Source organism: Tachyglossus aculeatus, chromosome 1 (genome assembly GCF_015852505.1).
Source record: "Tachyglossus aculeatus isolate mTacAcu1 chromosome 1, mTacAcu1.pri, whole genome shotgun sequence".
Lineage (NCBI taxonomy): Eukaryota > Metazoa > Chordata > Mammalia > Monotremata > Tachyglossidae > Tachyglossus > Tachyglossus aculeatus.
This window is the reverse complement of record NC_052066.1, coordinates 15,877,108-15,891,609: the sequence shown is the minus strand read 5'-3', so window position 1 is coordinate 15,891,609 and position 14,502 is coordinate 15,877,108. Positions and strand designations below refer to the sequence as shown.

At 43.6% G+C, this 14,502-nt stretch overlaps 1 non-coding gene across 1 annotated transcript; it reads right to left on the bottom strand.

The window, feature by feature from the left end:
- Positions 1–401: 401 nt before the first annotated feature.
- On the bottom strand, positions 402–539 carry LOC119936705. The gene has a single exon (XR_005453826.1). It is a non-coding gene; the product is annotated as a small nucleolar RNA SNORA7 (small nucleolar RNA).
- Positions 540–14,502: the final 13,963 nt, after the last annotated feature.

The window sequence follows — 14,502 nt, the reverse complement described above, 5'->3', positions numbered from 1 at the left end:
CCGGGCCTGTCCAACCTTGGACTTCCTGACCTAGTCCTTAAGGATGGGGAGAGCTCAAATTGGCAAAAAAATAAAAATGAATAAATAGCTTCTCTGAATTGTCTTTCCTGCCTCAGAGATATTCCATGTACCTCAGTGGGGATTTGATGGACTGTTAAATGGCTAAATAAGGTAACACTTATCTTGTTGTATGTCGTCAAGTCATCTTCGAACCATAGCAGTGCCGTAGAAACATCTCTCCCAGAACGTCCCACCTCCGTCTGCAACCATTCTGGGATGTATCCATAGGGTTTTCTTGGTAAAAGTACCAAAGTGTGTCACCATTTCCTCCTTCCATGCAGTCGATTTGAGTGTTTGTCCTTGATTCTTGTGCCGCTGCTGCCCAGCACAGGTGAGTTTTGACTTGTAACAGATTGCCTTCCACTCGCTAGCCACTGCCCAAGCTAGGAATGGAATGGATATGCCTCTGCTTGACTCTCCCTCCTGTAGTCGAGACTGGTAGAGGACTGGGACCTCTCCAGATGTGACACTGAGAGGGGAAGGTAGCACTAATGTGTGTCAAAATCATTAGATATTGCTATTAACATCATCATCATCATCATCAATCGTATTTATTGAGTGCTTACTATGTGCAGAGCACTGTACTAAGCGCTTGGGAAGTACAAATTGGCAACATATAGAGACAGTCCCTACCCAACAGTGGGCTCGCAGTCTAAAAGATTGAAGAACCATGAAGATTGAATTTGCATTGCATACTTTGATCACTTTCTTTCTCCTTTCTGTCTATCCTATGAATCAACATCTTCCCAAGGTAGGAGAGTTTGCATATGTCAATGCATCTTAGAGCTATGCCAATGAGAAATACTCTCGCTAATAATAATAATAATAATGATAGCATTTGTTAAGCGCTTCCTATGTGCAAAGCACTGTTCTAAGCACTGGGGAGGTTACAAGGTGATCAGGTTGTCCCACGGGAGGCTCACACTCTTAATCCCCATTTTACAGATGAGGTAACTGATGCCCCGAAAAGTGAAGTGACTTGCCCAAAGTCGAAATCATTAGATTTTGCTATTAACATGAAGATTGAATTTTTATGGCATAATTTGATCACTTCCTTTCTCCTTTCTCTCTCTCCTATGAATCAACAACTTCCTATGGCAGGAGAGTTTGCGTATGTCAATGAAGCTTAGACCTATGCCATTGAGAAATACTCTCTCTAATAATAATAATAATAATAATAATAGCATTTATTAAGCACTTACTATGTGCAAAGCACTGTTATAAGCACTGGGAAGGTTACAAGGTGATCAGGTTGTCCCACGGGGGGCTCACATTCTTAATCCCCATTTTACAGATGAGGAAACTGATGCCCAGAGAAGTGAAGTGACTTGCCCAAAGTCACACAGCTGGCAATTGGCAGAGCTGGGATTTGAACCCCTGGCTCCAAAGCCCATGCTCACTGAGCCATGCTGCTTCTAGGGTTACCCACAATGAAAAGGTCTAAGCGGAAGCATCGGACAAAGTTGTTTCACCTGTTCTGGGCAGCAGCGGACTGGGAAGGAGTCAAAGGTGGTTTATCAAATGATCAAAATGTTGATCAAAGACAACGCCAGAGACTCAAGTTTCACTGCATGGAAGGAAGCAATGGTAAACCTGTTTCCTTATTTTACCAAGAAAAGTCTATGGCTACAGAAACCAAAATGACTAATTCAACCAAACTGGTCTCTGGAAGGTCAAATGACTCGACTTGGATTAGCATAGTTTGGACTCATAATCAGGAGGATTAATTCTCTGGAGAAGGCACTAATGCTAGGCAGAGTCCAAAGAAAATGTGGAAGAGCAACAATAACGGAAGAACCATTAGAAAGTTTGTGGATTATGGCAGAGGACAGGACGTTCTGGAGAAATTATATCCATGGAGTCGCTATGAATCGGAAATGACTCGGCACTTAATAATAATTTCTCCTCTCTTCCATCAAGTCTGAGCCCTACTGATACCATTTTCTTGGCAATTAATACAAGGAGGCAACCGTGCTATTTCTGAAGTGCTTGCTATGTGTCAAGCACTGTACTAAACCTTGGGGTAGAAACAATAAAATCAAGTCAGACATAATTCCCATCCCACCACAGTTTAAGAGAGGAGGGAGGACAGGTAGCGAATCCCCAATTTAAGGATGAGGAACTTGAGACAAAGAGAAGTTAAGTGACTTGGCCAAGGTTACACAGCACAAAGAGACAAATCAGAATTAGGACCCAGGTTCTCTGACTCCTAGTTCTGTGCTCTATTAATCAATCAATCGTATTTATTGAGCACTTACTGTGTGCAGAGCACTGTACTAAGCGCTTGGGAAGTACAAGTTGGCAACATATAGAGACGGTCCCTACCCAACAGTGGGCTCATAGTCTAGAAGGCTCTATTAGGCCATGAAGCTTTATTTTCTTTTTCTTTCCTTCTATTAAGTCATTTTTCTCCATCTCCCCCACTTATAATATTCTCACTCCTTAGTGGCAGGGAACACTTGGATTGAGAGCAATCATTCAACTTTGAGGGTGTTTTTTTTCACCCTCTCCTGGCAGTTGGGAAGAATTTTGGTCTAAACATAAAAGCTGTACCCTCGCCTCAGTAGCACGGTTTATATCGCTGAATAGCTGCAGTTTGTCCTCAACACTTGAAGACCTAAGCTATCATATAAAAAGTCATAACACTGCCTGCCTTGAATGTGTTCAGTCTAGAAACCTGGAGCCTCACACATTTCCTGCTTGAGAGCCTCGGGAGATCGCAGGAATCACGGTTGATCAGATAAAGGGCAACGGCTGCCTAGAGTGTTCCACTTGAAATTAAACCGTGTTGTGTCACACTCCAAAGGGCAAGTCGGAATGGAACATGACCATCAGTCAATCAATCAATCAATCAATCGTATTTCCTGAGACCTTCCTGTGTGCAGAGCACTATATTATATGGCCCACAATGAGCGTACAGTATAGAGGGAGAGGCAGACATTAATATAAATAAATTACAGATTTGTATCTAAATGATGTTGGGTTGAGGGGGGGTGATGAATTTGTACTTCCCAAGCGCTTAGTACAGTGCTCTGCACATAGTAAGCGCTCAATAAATACGATTGATTGATTGATTGATTGATGAATAAAGTCTGGGAGATGCAGATGTGGATGGAAGGAAAGGAAAAAATGGATTAGTCAGGGAAGGCCTCTTGGAGGAGATGTGCCTTGAGTGAGGCTCCATCACCAAACCTCTAGACATTGAGATATTATGAGAAGCAGCGTGGCTCAGTAGGAAAGAGTCAGAGGTCAAGGGTTCAAATCCTGGCTCCGCCAATTGTCAGCTGTGTGACTTTGGGCATGTCACTTAACTTCTCTGTGCCTCAGTTCGCTCATCTGTAAAATAGGGATGAAGGCTGTGAGCCCCACCAGGGACAACCTGATGACCTTGTAACCTCCCCAGTGCTTAGAACAGTGCTTTGCATGTAGTAAGTGCTTAATAAATGCCATTATTATTATTATTATTAAGCTTGTTGCAGACAGGGAATGTGTTTATTGTTATATTACACTCTCCCAAGTGCTTAGTAACAATAATAATAATAACGATAATGATGGCATTTGTTCATTCATTCAATCATATTTATTGAGTGATTACTGTGTGCAGAGCATTGTACTAAGCTCTTGGGAATCAATCAATCAATCAATCAATCGTATTTATTGAGCGCTTACTATGTGCAGAGCACTGTACTAAGCGCTTGGGAAGTACAAATTGGCATCACATAGAGACAGTCCCTACCCAACAGTGGGCTCACAGTCTAAAAGGGGGAGACAGAGAACAGAACCAAACATACCAACAAAATAAAATAAGTAGGATAGAAATGTACAAGTAAAATAAATAAATAAATAAATAAATAGAGTAATAAAGAAGTACAAGTTGGCAACATATAGAGACGGTCCCTACCCAACAGTGGGCTCACAGTCTAGAAGGGGGAGACAGGGAACAAAATAAAATAAATAGAATAAATATGTACAAATTAAATAGAGTAATAAATACGTTCAAACATATATACATATATACAGGTGCTGTGTGAAGGGGAAGCAGGTAAGGCGGGGGGGATGGGGAGGGGGAGGAGGAGGAGAAGAAGGAGGGGGCTCAGTGTGGGAAGGCCTCCTGGAGGAGGTGAGCTCTCAGTAGGGCCTTGAAGGGAGGAAGAGATGTGCAGAGGGAGGGCATTCCAGGCCGGGGGAGGATGTGGGCCAGGGGTCGATGGCGGGACAGGCGAGAATGAAGCATGGTGAGGAGATTAGCAGCAGAGGAGCAGAGGGTATGGGCTGGGCTGGAGAAGGAGAAAAGGGAGGTGAGGTAGGAGGGGGTGAGGTGATGGACAGCCTTGAAGCCGAGAGTGAGGAGTTTCTTCCCGATGCGTAGGTTGATTGGTAGCCACTGGAGATTTTTGAGGAGAGGAGTAACATGCCCAGAGCGTTTCTGCACAAAGATGATCCAGACAGTGGCATGAAGTATGGGTTGAATTGGGGAGAGACTGGAGGATGGGAGATCGGAGAGGAGGTACATAGTAAGCACTTAATAAATGCCATTATTATTATTATTATTAAGCTTGCTGTGGACAGGGAATGTGTCTATTGTTATATTGCACTCTCCCAAGTGCTTAGTAATAATAATAATAATAATGATAATGATGGTGTTTGTTAAGCACTTACTATGTGCCAAGCACTGTTCCAAGTGCTGGGGTAGATATATGATAATCACGTTGCCCCACGTGGGGCTCACAGTGTTAATCCCCATTTTACAGATGAGGTAACTGAGGCACAGAGAAATGAAGTGACTTGCCCTAAGTCCCACAGCTGATAAGTGGCAGAGCCGGGATTAGAACCCATGACCTCTGACTCCCATGCCCATGCTCTTTCCACTAAGTTACGCTGCTTCTCTTGACAGCACTAATACAGTGTACACTCTAGTAATAATGATAATAATAATAATGGCATTTGTTAAGCGCTTACTATGTGCAAAGCACTGTTCTAAGCACTGGGGGGTTACAAGGTGATCAGGTTATCCCACGTGGGGCTCACAGTCTTAACCCCCATTTTACAGATGAGGTAACTGGAGCTCAGAGAAGTTAAGTGACTTGCCCAGGGTCACACAGCAGACATGTGGCAGAGCCAGGATTCAAACCCATGACCTCTGACTCCAAAGCCCGGGCTCTTTCCACTGAACCACACTGTTTCTCTAGTGCTTTGCACATTGTAAGTGCTAAATACCTTACCTCCTTCCCCTCCCCACAGCACCTGTATATATGTATATATGTTTGTACAGAATTATTACTTTATTCATTTATTTTACTGTACATATTTATTCTATTTATTTTATTCGGTTTGTATGTTTTATTTTGTTGTCTGTCTCCCCCTTTTAGACTGTGAGCCCGCTGTTGGGTAGGGACCGTCTCTAAATGTTGCCAACTTGGACTTCCCAAGCGCTTAGTACAGTGCTCTGCCCACAGTAAGTGCTCAATAAATACGATTGAATGAATGAATGAATAAACAAATATGATTAAATGAATGAATACTATCCATGGATGGGCAAGGAGTGGGGAGAGACCTTGGGCAGTGTGTCCTAATGGAAAGAGTATAGGCCTGGGAATAAGTGGACTTGGGTTCTAGTCTCAGCAACATCACTTGTATGCTGTGTGACCTTGGGCAAGTCATTTAACTTCTTAGAGGCTTAGTTTCCTCATCTGCGATATGGGACTTAAATACCTGTTCTTTCTCCTAGTTTTTTAATGGTATTTGTTAAATGCTTACTGTGTTACCAAGACTGTTTTAAGCATTTAAGATTTGGGGCTCAAAGTCTAAGTAGGTGTTTTATTCGCCCAAGTGCTTAATACAGAGCCCTGCACACAGTAAGTACTTGATACAATTGACCAACTGATTGAGGGAGAAGCGGTGTTTAATCCCCGTTTCACATTTGAGGAACCTGAGGCACAGAGAAGTTAAATGACTTGCCCAAGGTAACAAAGCAAGCAATTAGCAGAGCAGGGATTAGAATTTAGACTGTCAGCCCCTATATGGACGGGGGCCGAGCCCGACCTGATTATTGTGTATCTTCCCCAAATGCTTACCACATAGTAAGCACTTAAATACCACCACTGGTCTTGTGTCTCTCACCCCTGTCTAAACATAGATGTCCTCTACTATAACTGCTTAAAGGGCTCGAATCAGGTCTTCCCCCTTAAAATGAGGGGGTAAATTGAGGCAATTTTATTCGGTTTATATGTTTTGCAGCATGGCTCAGTGGAAAGGAGCCTGGGCTTTGGAGTCAGAGGTCATGGGTTCAAATCCCAGCTTTGCCAATTGTCAGCTGTGTGACTTTGGGCAAGTCACTTCACTTCTCTGGGCCTCAGTTATCTCATCTGTAAAATGGCGATAAAGACTGTAAGCCCCCTGTGGGACAACCTGATCACCTTGTAACCTCCCCAGCACTTAGAACAGTGCTTTGCACCTAGTAAGTGCTTAATAAATACCATTATTGTTATTATTATTATTAATTATCTGGGGGCTTCAAGTGAAGATTCTCCCCTTTGCTGGTGGAGATCAGTACTGAGACTGCATGTGTTCTGTTGCTTCACACTCTCAAGAACTGCAACCCTGAATGAACTGAAATATTCTTCATTCCCTCTCACGGACATGTTATCCATTTAGGAGGCCCCACTTAAAGGGGGCACTTTGCTTCAAATTTATTCCCCTGTGCAAATTCCAGTTCCTCTTCTTAGTTAACTTCTTAGTCGAAGGAGTTAGGTGGCTTTATTTGGGCCAACGTTTGTATTTAAAATATTTGAAAGGCACAGTTTCCCCAGCCCTTACCTGCGAGGGCCTCTCCATCAGCACCGCGGAACAGTAACATGAGAGATAGGAAGGGATCAAAGGAACAACACAGGGTTAGCCCTAGAGCGTCTTATGTTTTTGATCAATACATAATTCGACAACAAGTGAAGATCTTTTTACTGCTGCCTGGATTCCGATTTGGATTTTTTTTCCCCTATTTCAAGCACCCTCTGCTGGCCTGAGGCTACCATTTATCCCACCTTATTAAAAATGCCGATAGAAAAGATAATTATAGGTCTGGCCCTGTTTTTCACTCAGCTGTAAAAGAAACAGGCACCATCCGGCAGGATTGTTTGAGACCGTAATGCGGTGTAATGTTCCTTTGAATCGGATTTCAGATGAAAATGGTTTGTTTTCAGAAAAGTACAGGTTCAGGAAAATGCTTCGAATTCAGTGACGTGACGTCCAAAAGACGAAACTACTTGAATATCTAATAGCAGCCTGACTCAAAAGCAAAGGAGGAGACTTGAAAAGACTGAGCTCACAGTATTTTTTCATTAATTGGGCTTAACATAGCGTTAGAGGGTTCTGTCAGCTTTGGAGATTGGTGTGCAGAAGGAGAACAAAGCAAGAACATCAGGGCGTCTTTAATCCTACTGAGAATTATTCTAGCAGTGACCAAATCACTGCCAACCCTATTCAAAAGTAGCATGCTGAAAATGAAAAAGAAAAGGTTTTCAATATTTATAGTTAGTTATTAATTTAACCACAATGTTACAGATAAGAAGTCAGTGTTTGCCCCTGGGAACTTTTGTAAGATTTTTGAGTTATTTTCAGCGTGAGAAGTAATGAAGCTGAGAAAAGGAGGAATCTCAGTGTTGAATTGATCATCTTACTGTGTGCAGAACACTGCGCTAAGTGCTTGTGAGAGTAGAGCACAATATAGGAGGTAGAAATGATCCCTGACGGGAAGGAGCTTACAGCTTAGTTGGGGACACGGATGTTAAAATCAGTTACAGACAGGGGGAAATGAGAGACTGCTGGAGTGTTTCAGGCCATTCCTGTGCCAGTTCAGGAGCCAGAACTCAAAATGTGTTGCCGAATGGATAGAGTACAGCCTGGAAGTCAGAAAGACCTGGGTTTTAAACCCGGGCTCCGCAACTTGTCTGCTGCGTAACCTTGGGCAGGTTGTTTCACTTCTCTGTGCCTCACTTACCTCATCTATAAAATGAGGATTAAGAATGTGTGCCCCACGTGGGAGGTGGACGGTGTCCAACCTTGTATCTACCCCAGTCACTTAGTACAGTGCCTGGCACACAGGGCTTAACAAATAACATTAAAAAACTGTTATCAGCCCTTCTTCAAACTCGCAAATCAGCCTCAGTTGTCAATGACTTTGGAGGCTATAAGCAGTGCCGTTCCCAGTGGGAGCCAGAAATGCCCTGAAAAGATCAGATTTTATGTTTCCTGTTTCAGCAACTGTGATTATCCACCCAATTCAGGAAGAAAGCATTCTTGACTATGTTACCTCGAGGGTTGAGGAAAGTCTACATGGGGGCCATTTCCATCCCTCTCATTCCTTTGTGCTAGGAGCAAAGCTGAGAAACAGGGTTACCTAATGGTTAGAACATGGCAATGGGAGTCAGAAGGGCCTGGGTTCTAATCCCAGCTCTGCCACTTATCTGATGTTTGACCTTGAGCACATCACCTCACTTCTCTGGGCCTCAGTTACCTCATCTGTGAAATGGGGGTTAAGACTGTGAGCCCTCTGTGTGTCCAACCTGATTGGCTTGTATCTTAACCAAGCATTTAGTACAGTGTCTGGCACACAGTAAATGCTTAACCAATGCTATGAATAAAAAAAGGAGGCTGAGGCCCATGGGGAGCATCAGTGAACTATGAGACCATTCAGGAGTCCATGACAGGGTGGAAAAATTTACATCGGGAAAAAGCACATTGGATATGCTCCTGCCCCCTTCCACAAATGCTTAGAACAGTGTCATGCACACAGTAAATGCTCAGTAAATAGTATTGAATGAATGCAGTGTGGAGAAGCAGTGTGGTTCAGAGGAAGGAGCACGGGTTTGGGAGTCAGAGGTCATGGGTTTTAATCCCGGCTCCGCCACTTGTCAGCTGTGTGACTTTGGGGAAGTCACTTAACTTCTCTGTGCCTCAGTGCTCTCATATAGAAAATGGGGATGAAGACTGTGAGCCCCATGTGGGACAACTTGATTACCTTGTATCCCCCCAGCGCATAGAACAGTGCTTGGCACATAGTAAGCGCTTAGCAAATGCCATTATCATAATTATTAATATGATTATTATTAATGCCAAACTTACCCACGGTCTCAACCATGTAGGTACTGGTCCTCTAATATTCCCCCCATGGCCTCCACCACCAATATATGCTCCAGCCCATAATCAGATTCAACCTCTGAGGCTTTTTTTCAATTCCGTCTGCCTCCACCCCCTTCCCATTTGTTTCCCTGCACTTTTCATATGCCCTCCCCATCATTAAACATCAGCATTATCAAATACTGAAGTTGGACTTGGTGGAAGTATTTTAAAATATGGGCTCATTCAAATTGCTTTATCCAATGCTGCAATTTCCATCTCGCTACACAGTCTCCCGGACTTCACAACCTCTGGGGGTAGCTCAGTCTCCCAGAAACTCTTTCTATGCTTGCTTGTTCATACATTTTCCTTCTCCCTCTCCCTCTCCCTCTCCTCCCCTTCCTCCCATTTCAGGGAGGAATTTAACTTTGATGCTTTCTCATTCAGATTGCGAGGGGGCGTTTATGCCTTAGTGTAACTTTTTTTTTTCAGCAAACATTAAACACAACGCAAGGGATTTGCAAACATGAAACACAACAACACAAGGGATGAATTTTTTGTGTGTTCAATGTGGCTGTGTCTGCGGGGCCCCACGTTTTGACCTTTGCAGTCACTTCCGCATGTATACAAACTTCAGTCTCAGTGGTTCTCTCCTTCAAATACAAAGGGCAAACACAGAGAGAGACAGAGAGAGGGTTCATGCTATATTTGGAAGAAAAGCAATGATCTTACACATTAATTCCAATTCTCCCAATGCCTGTGTTATGTATATATATAGCGGTATTATACTGAGAGTTGGCTTGCCTCTGATTTCCTAAAAGACTCTAAGGGATCTTAATGGTTTCATTCCCTGGCAATAAAAAAAAAGTCCTGTTTCCTAAATTAATGTCTTACCTATTCCAACTTTCCCAATGTAGAAGACCAAAAACTTCTTGAACCAGTAGTCACTCACCATGGGAAAGGAAATATATATAGATATATATTTATATACACACATACATATATATATATATATATATATATATATGCACATATACACACAAACACATTCATATATGTGTGTTTGTGTATATATGTGCATCTACACATATACATATGTTCATGTATACATATATACATAAGTGCATCTACATATATGTAGAGAGAGAAACAGCATGGTCTAATGGGTAGAGTATGAGCCTGGGAGTAATACAACCTAGCTTCTAATCTTGGCTCTGCCACTTGTCTGCTGTGTGACCTTAGGCAAGTCACTTCATGTCTCTGTGCCTCAGTTACCTCATTTGTAAAATGGGGATTGAGACTGGGAACACTCTGTGGGACAGGGATCGTGTCCAACCCCATTATCTTGTATCTACCCCAGCACTTAGCGCAGCTCCTGACAAATAGTAAGCTCTTAACAAATACCATTATTATTTTTTGTGTATATATTATACACACACACACTCGCTATAGCTAGAATTGGTCTGAATGCCAACCTTATTCAGGGAACCTCGAATCAATTTTAACTAAGTTATTTTGCTTCCCTCTCTCTATCCAAGGACAATAAAAATGATCCAGTGTAGAACCGATGATGTTAACGTTCCTGCAGAGTGAACTGGTCTTTGCCAAGTAGTAGAGATTCATTAACCTCTGCAGAGTAGTCTGAAGTAGTCTATTCACTCACTCACCCTCCATGTATTTGAATCTGGCCCTCATCGCAGGTGAGGCGGAGACACCTGACTCAAATCTTCCTAGATAATAACCTGCACGTCACAAGAGACTAAAATCCCTCTGCCCCCAAAGACACAAAGGACCGATTCATTATGCCCGTTGAATGCTTTCCCTTCCCAGAGCAGACAATCATTCTCAGGTCTGGCGATAACGGAGGCTCTCCTCATAGCAGAGGTTATCTTTCCTTATCCTGATCCCATCTTCTGAAGCCAGAGAAAGAGGAAACTGTAACTAATTGTGGCTCCTTCATTTTTTACTACTTGTTCGCACTAGATGTACTCATTAGAGCAAGATTTAAAATGGCATGATGATTGTGCTATCCTCGAGAAACTGTTTTCCATCCATAACCCCTTGTAAAAAGAATCAAACAATCAGAGCTTGTCTTTAAACTATGGACACGGCACCAGACCTTTATGCTTCACTTAATAATAATGATAATAATAATAATTGGTACTTTTTAGGCATTTACTATGTGCCAAACACTATTCTAAGCGCTGGGGTAGATACAAGCTAATCAATCAGGTTGGACACAGTCCCTGTCTGTCTGTCTGTCTCTCTGTCTCTGTCTCTGTCTCTCTCTCTCCCCTCCCCTCCTGTCTAAGGGGCTGTCTAAGGGGCTCACATTCTTAACGCCCATTTTACAGATGAGGTAACTGAGGCCCAGAGAAGTTAAATGATTTGCTCAGTCACACAGCAGAGAGGTGAAGTTGGGATTAGAACCCAGATCCTTCTGACTCCAGGCCCGTGCTCTATTCATTGTCATGCTGTTTTCCAACTTTCATCCTTTCCCCGTACGGTGGGGCAATGCATGCTTTCCCAGGATACCTGGACCACTGGAGTTGTAGGTTCTCAATCAATCAATCAATCGTATTTATTGAGCACTTATGTGTGCAGAGCACTGTACTAAGTGCTTGGGAAGTACAAGTTGGCAACATAAAACATTAAAGCTTGTCCACTTTATATTCACAAGACATCTACCACTTAGGCAGTGCAAAATACATACTTTCATAACGAAACTGTAATGTACCCCTCAAGAGATAACCCTGCCTTCGGCCTCCTGTTTTCACTTAAAATACCCTCCAATGAGGGTAACTCTGGGCATCTTACTAGTATCGGCTACTAATACTCAGATTGGTATTTGTTAAGCATTTAGAGAAGCAGCTTGGCTCAGCGGAAAGAGCATGGGCTTTGGAGTCAGAGGTCATGGGTTCAAATCCCGACTCCGCCAATTGCCAGCTGTGTAACTTTGGGCAAGTCACTTAACTACTCTGAGCCTCAGTTACCCCTTCTGTAAAATGAGGATTAAAGACTGTGAGGCCCCCGTGGGACAACCTGATCACCTTGTAACCTCCCCAGTGCTCAGAACAGTGCTTTGCACATAGCAAGTGCTTAATAAATGCTATTATATTATTATTATTATTATTATTAATTCATTCATTCAATCGTATTTATTGAGCGCTTACTGTGTGCAGAGCACTGTACTAAGTGCTTGGGTAGTACAAGTTGGCTGCATATAGAGACGGTCCCTACCCAACAGCGGGCTCACAGTCTAGAAGGGGGAGACAGATAACAAAACAAAACATACTAACAAAATAAAATAAATAGAATAGTAAATATGTACAAGTAAAATAAACAGAGTAATAAATCTGTACAAACATATATACAGGTGCTGTGGGGAGGGGAAGGAAGTAGGGCTGGGGGGATGGGGAGGGGGAGAGGAAGGAGGGGGCTCAGTCTGGAAAGGCATCCTGGAGGAGGTGAGCTCTCAGTAGGGATTTGAAGGGAGGAAGAGAGCTAGCTTGGCGGATGTGTGGAGGGAGGGCATTCCAGGGCAGGGGGAGGACATGGGCGGGGGGTTGACGGTAGGACAGGCGAGAACAAGGCATACTGAGGAGGTTAGTGGCAGAGGAGCGGAGGGTGCAGACTGGGCTGGAGAAAGAAAGAAGGGAGGTGAGGTAGGAGGGGGCGAGGTAATGGACAGCCTTGAAGCCGAGAGTGAGGAGTTTTTACCTGATGCGTAGGTGGATCAGTAGCCACTGGAGACTTTTGAGGAGGGGAGTAACATGCCCAGAGCATTTCTGCACAAAGACAATCCAGACAGCAGCATGAAGTATAGATTGAAGTGGAGAGAGACAAGAGGATCGGAGATCAGAAAGGAGGCTGATGCAGTAATCCAGTCGGGATAGGATGAGAGATTGAACTAACAGGGTAACAGTTTGGATGGAGAGGAAAGGGTGGATCTTGGCGTTGTTGTGGAGGTGAGACCGGCAGTTTTTGATGACGGATTGGATGTGAGGGGTGAACGAGAGAGCAGAGTCAAGGATGACACCAAGGTTGTGGGCTTGTGAGATGGGTAGGATGGTAGTGCCATCAACAGTGATGGGAAAGTCAGGGAGAGGGCAGGGTTTGGGAGGGAATATAAGGAGTTCAGTCTTGGACATATTGAGTTTTAGATGGTGGGCAGATATCCAGATGGAGATGTCTTGAAGGCAGGAGGAGACATGAGCCTGAAGGGAGGGAGAGAGAGCAGGGGCAGAGATGTAGATTTGGGTGTCATCAGCGTAGCGATGATAGTTGATGCCGTGGGAGTGAATGAGTTCACCGAGGGAGTGAGTGTAGATAGAGAACAGAAGGGCACCAAGAACTGACCCTTGAGGAACCCCTATAGTAAGGGGATGTGAGGGGGAGGGGGAGCCCACAAAAGAGACTGAGAATGAATGGCCGGAGAGATAAGAGGAGAACCAGGAGAGGACATTATTACAAGTGAAGCATTGTCCTAACCACTAGGGTAGAATCTTGCTATTCAGGTTGGACCCTGCCCATGTCCCACCTGGGACTCACATACTAAATAGGCGGTAGAAAAGGTATTTAATCTCCATTGTACAAATGAGGAACTAAGGTACAGAGGAAATCAAGTGACTTGTCCAAGGTCACACAGCAAGCAAGTGGCAGAGGCTGGTTTAGAACCTAGATCCTCTGATGCCCCCCCTCAGGCTCATGTTCCTTATTCTGTACCATATGAGCCTAGGTGCCCACTCTTTTGGGTAAGATTGGGGGGCATGGTTCCCATTGGTTCCCCACCTGCAGGAGCTAAAACCATTACTCTCACCTCCTCAGCTCCTTGGGCTGGACTTCCAGATCCCAAAGAAGACTTCAGAACTGCCAAGGAAGTCTAAAAAAAAGCTAGGAGCTTTTAAACAGTGTTGTAAGAATCTCAAATAGGGATTGTGCTGACCCAGTAACTCTTCGAAGAGACTTCCTGCTGCTTCCAAGACCATCCTGTTTGCTGTCCCTTTATAAGTCCTGCCCTCTCTAAAAGGAAAGGCTAAAAGGAAAAAAAAAAAAATCTATGTTTGGCTCTGCTTTAGACTATAATATCTTGGAGGCAATAGTTTAAGGTCTCTAAAGGATCTATTCTTACTGGCCCACTGTGGTGACTCTTGCAGAATTAGCAGATGTTGTAATAGTATTGATTAAGCACGTACTGTGTGCAGCGCACTCTGTTAAGCACTCAGAACAGACAGGTGGAAAATAGACATGATCCCTGTCCCTTAGAGGTTCACAATCTAAAAGTGGAGAGAAGGAACTGGAGACAGACACAACAGGAATGATGAAACATTA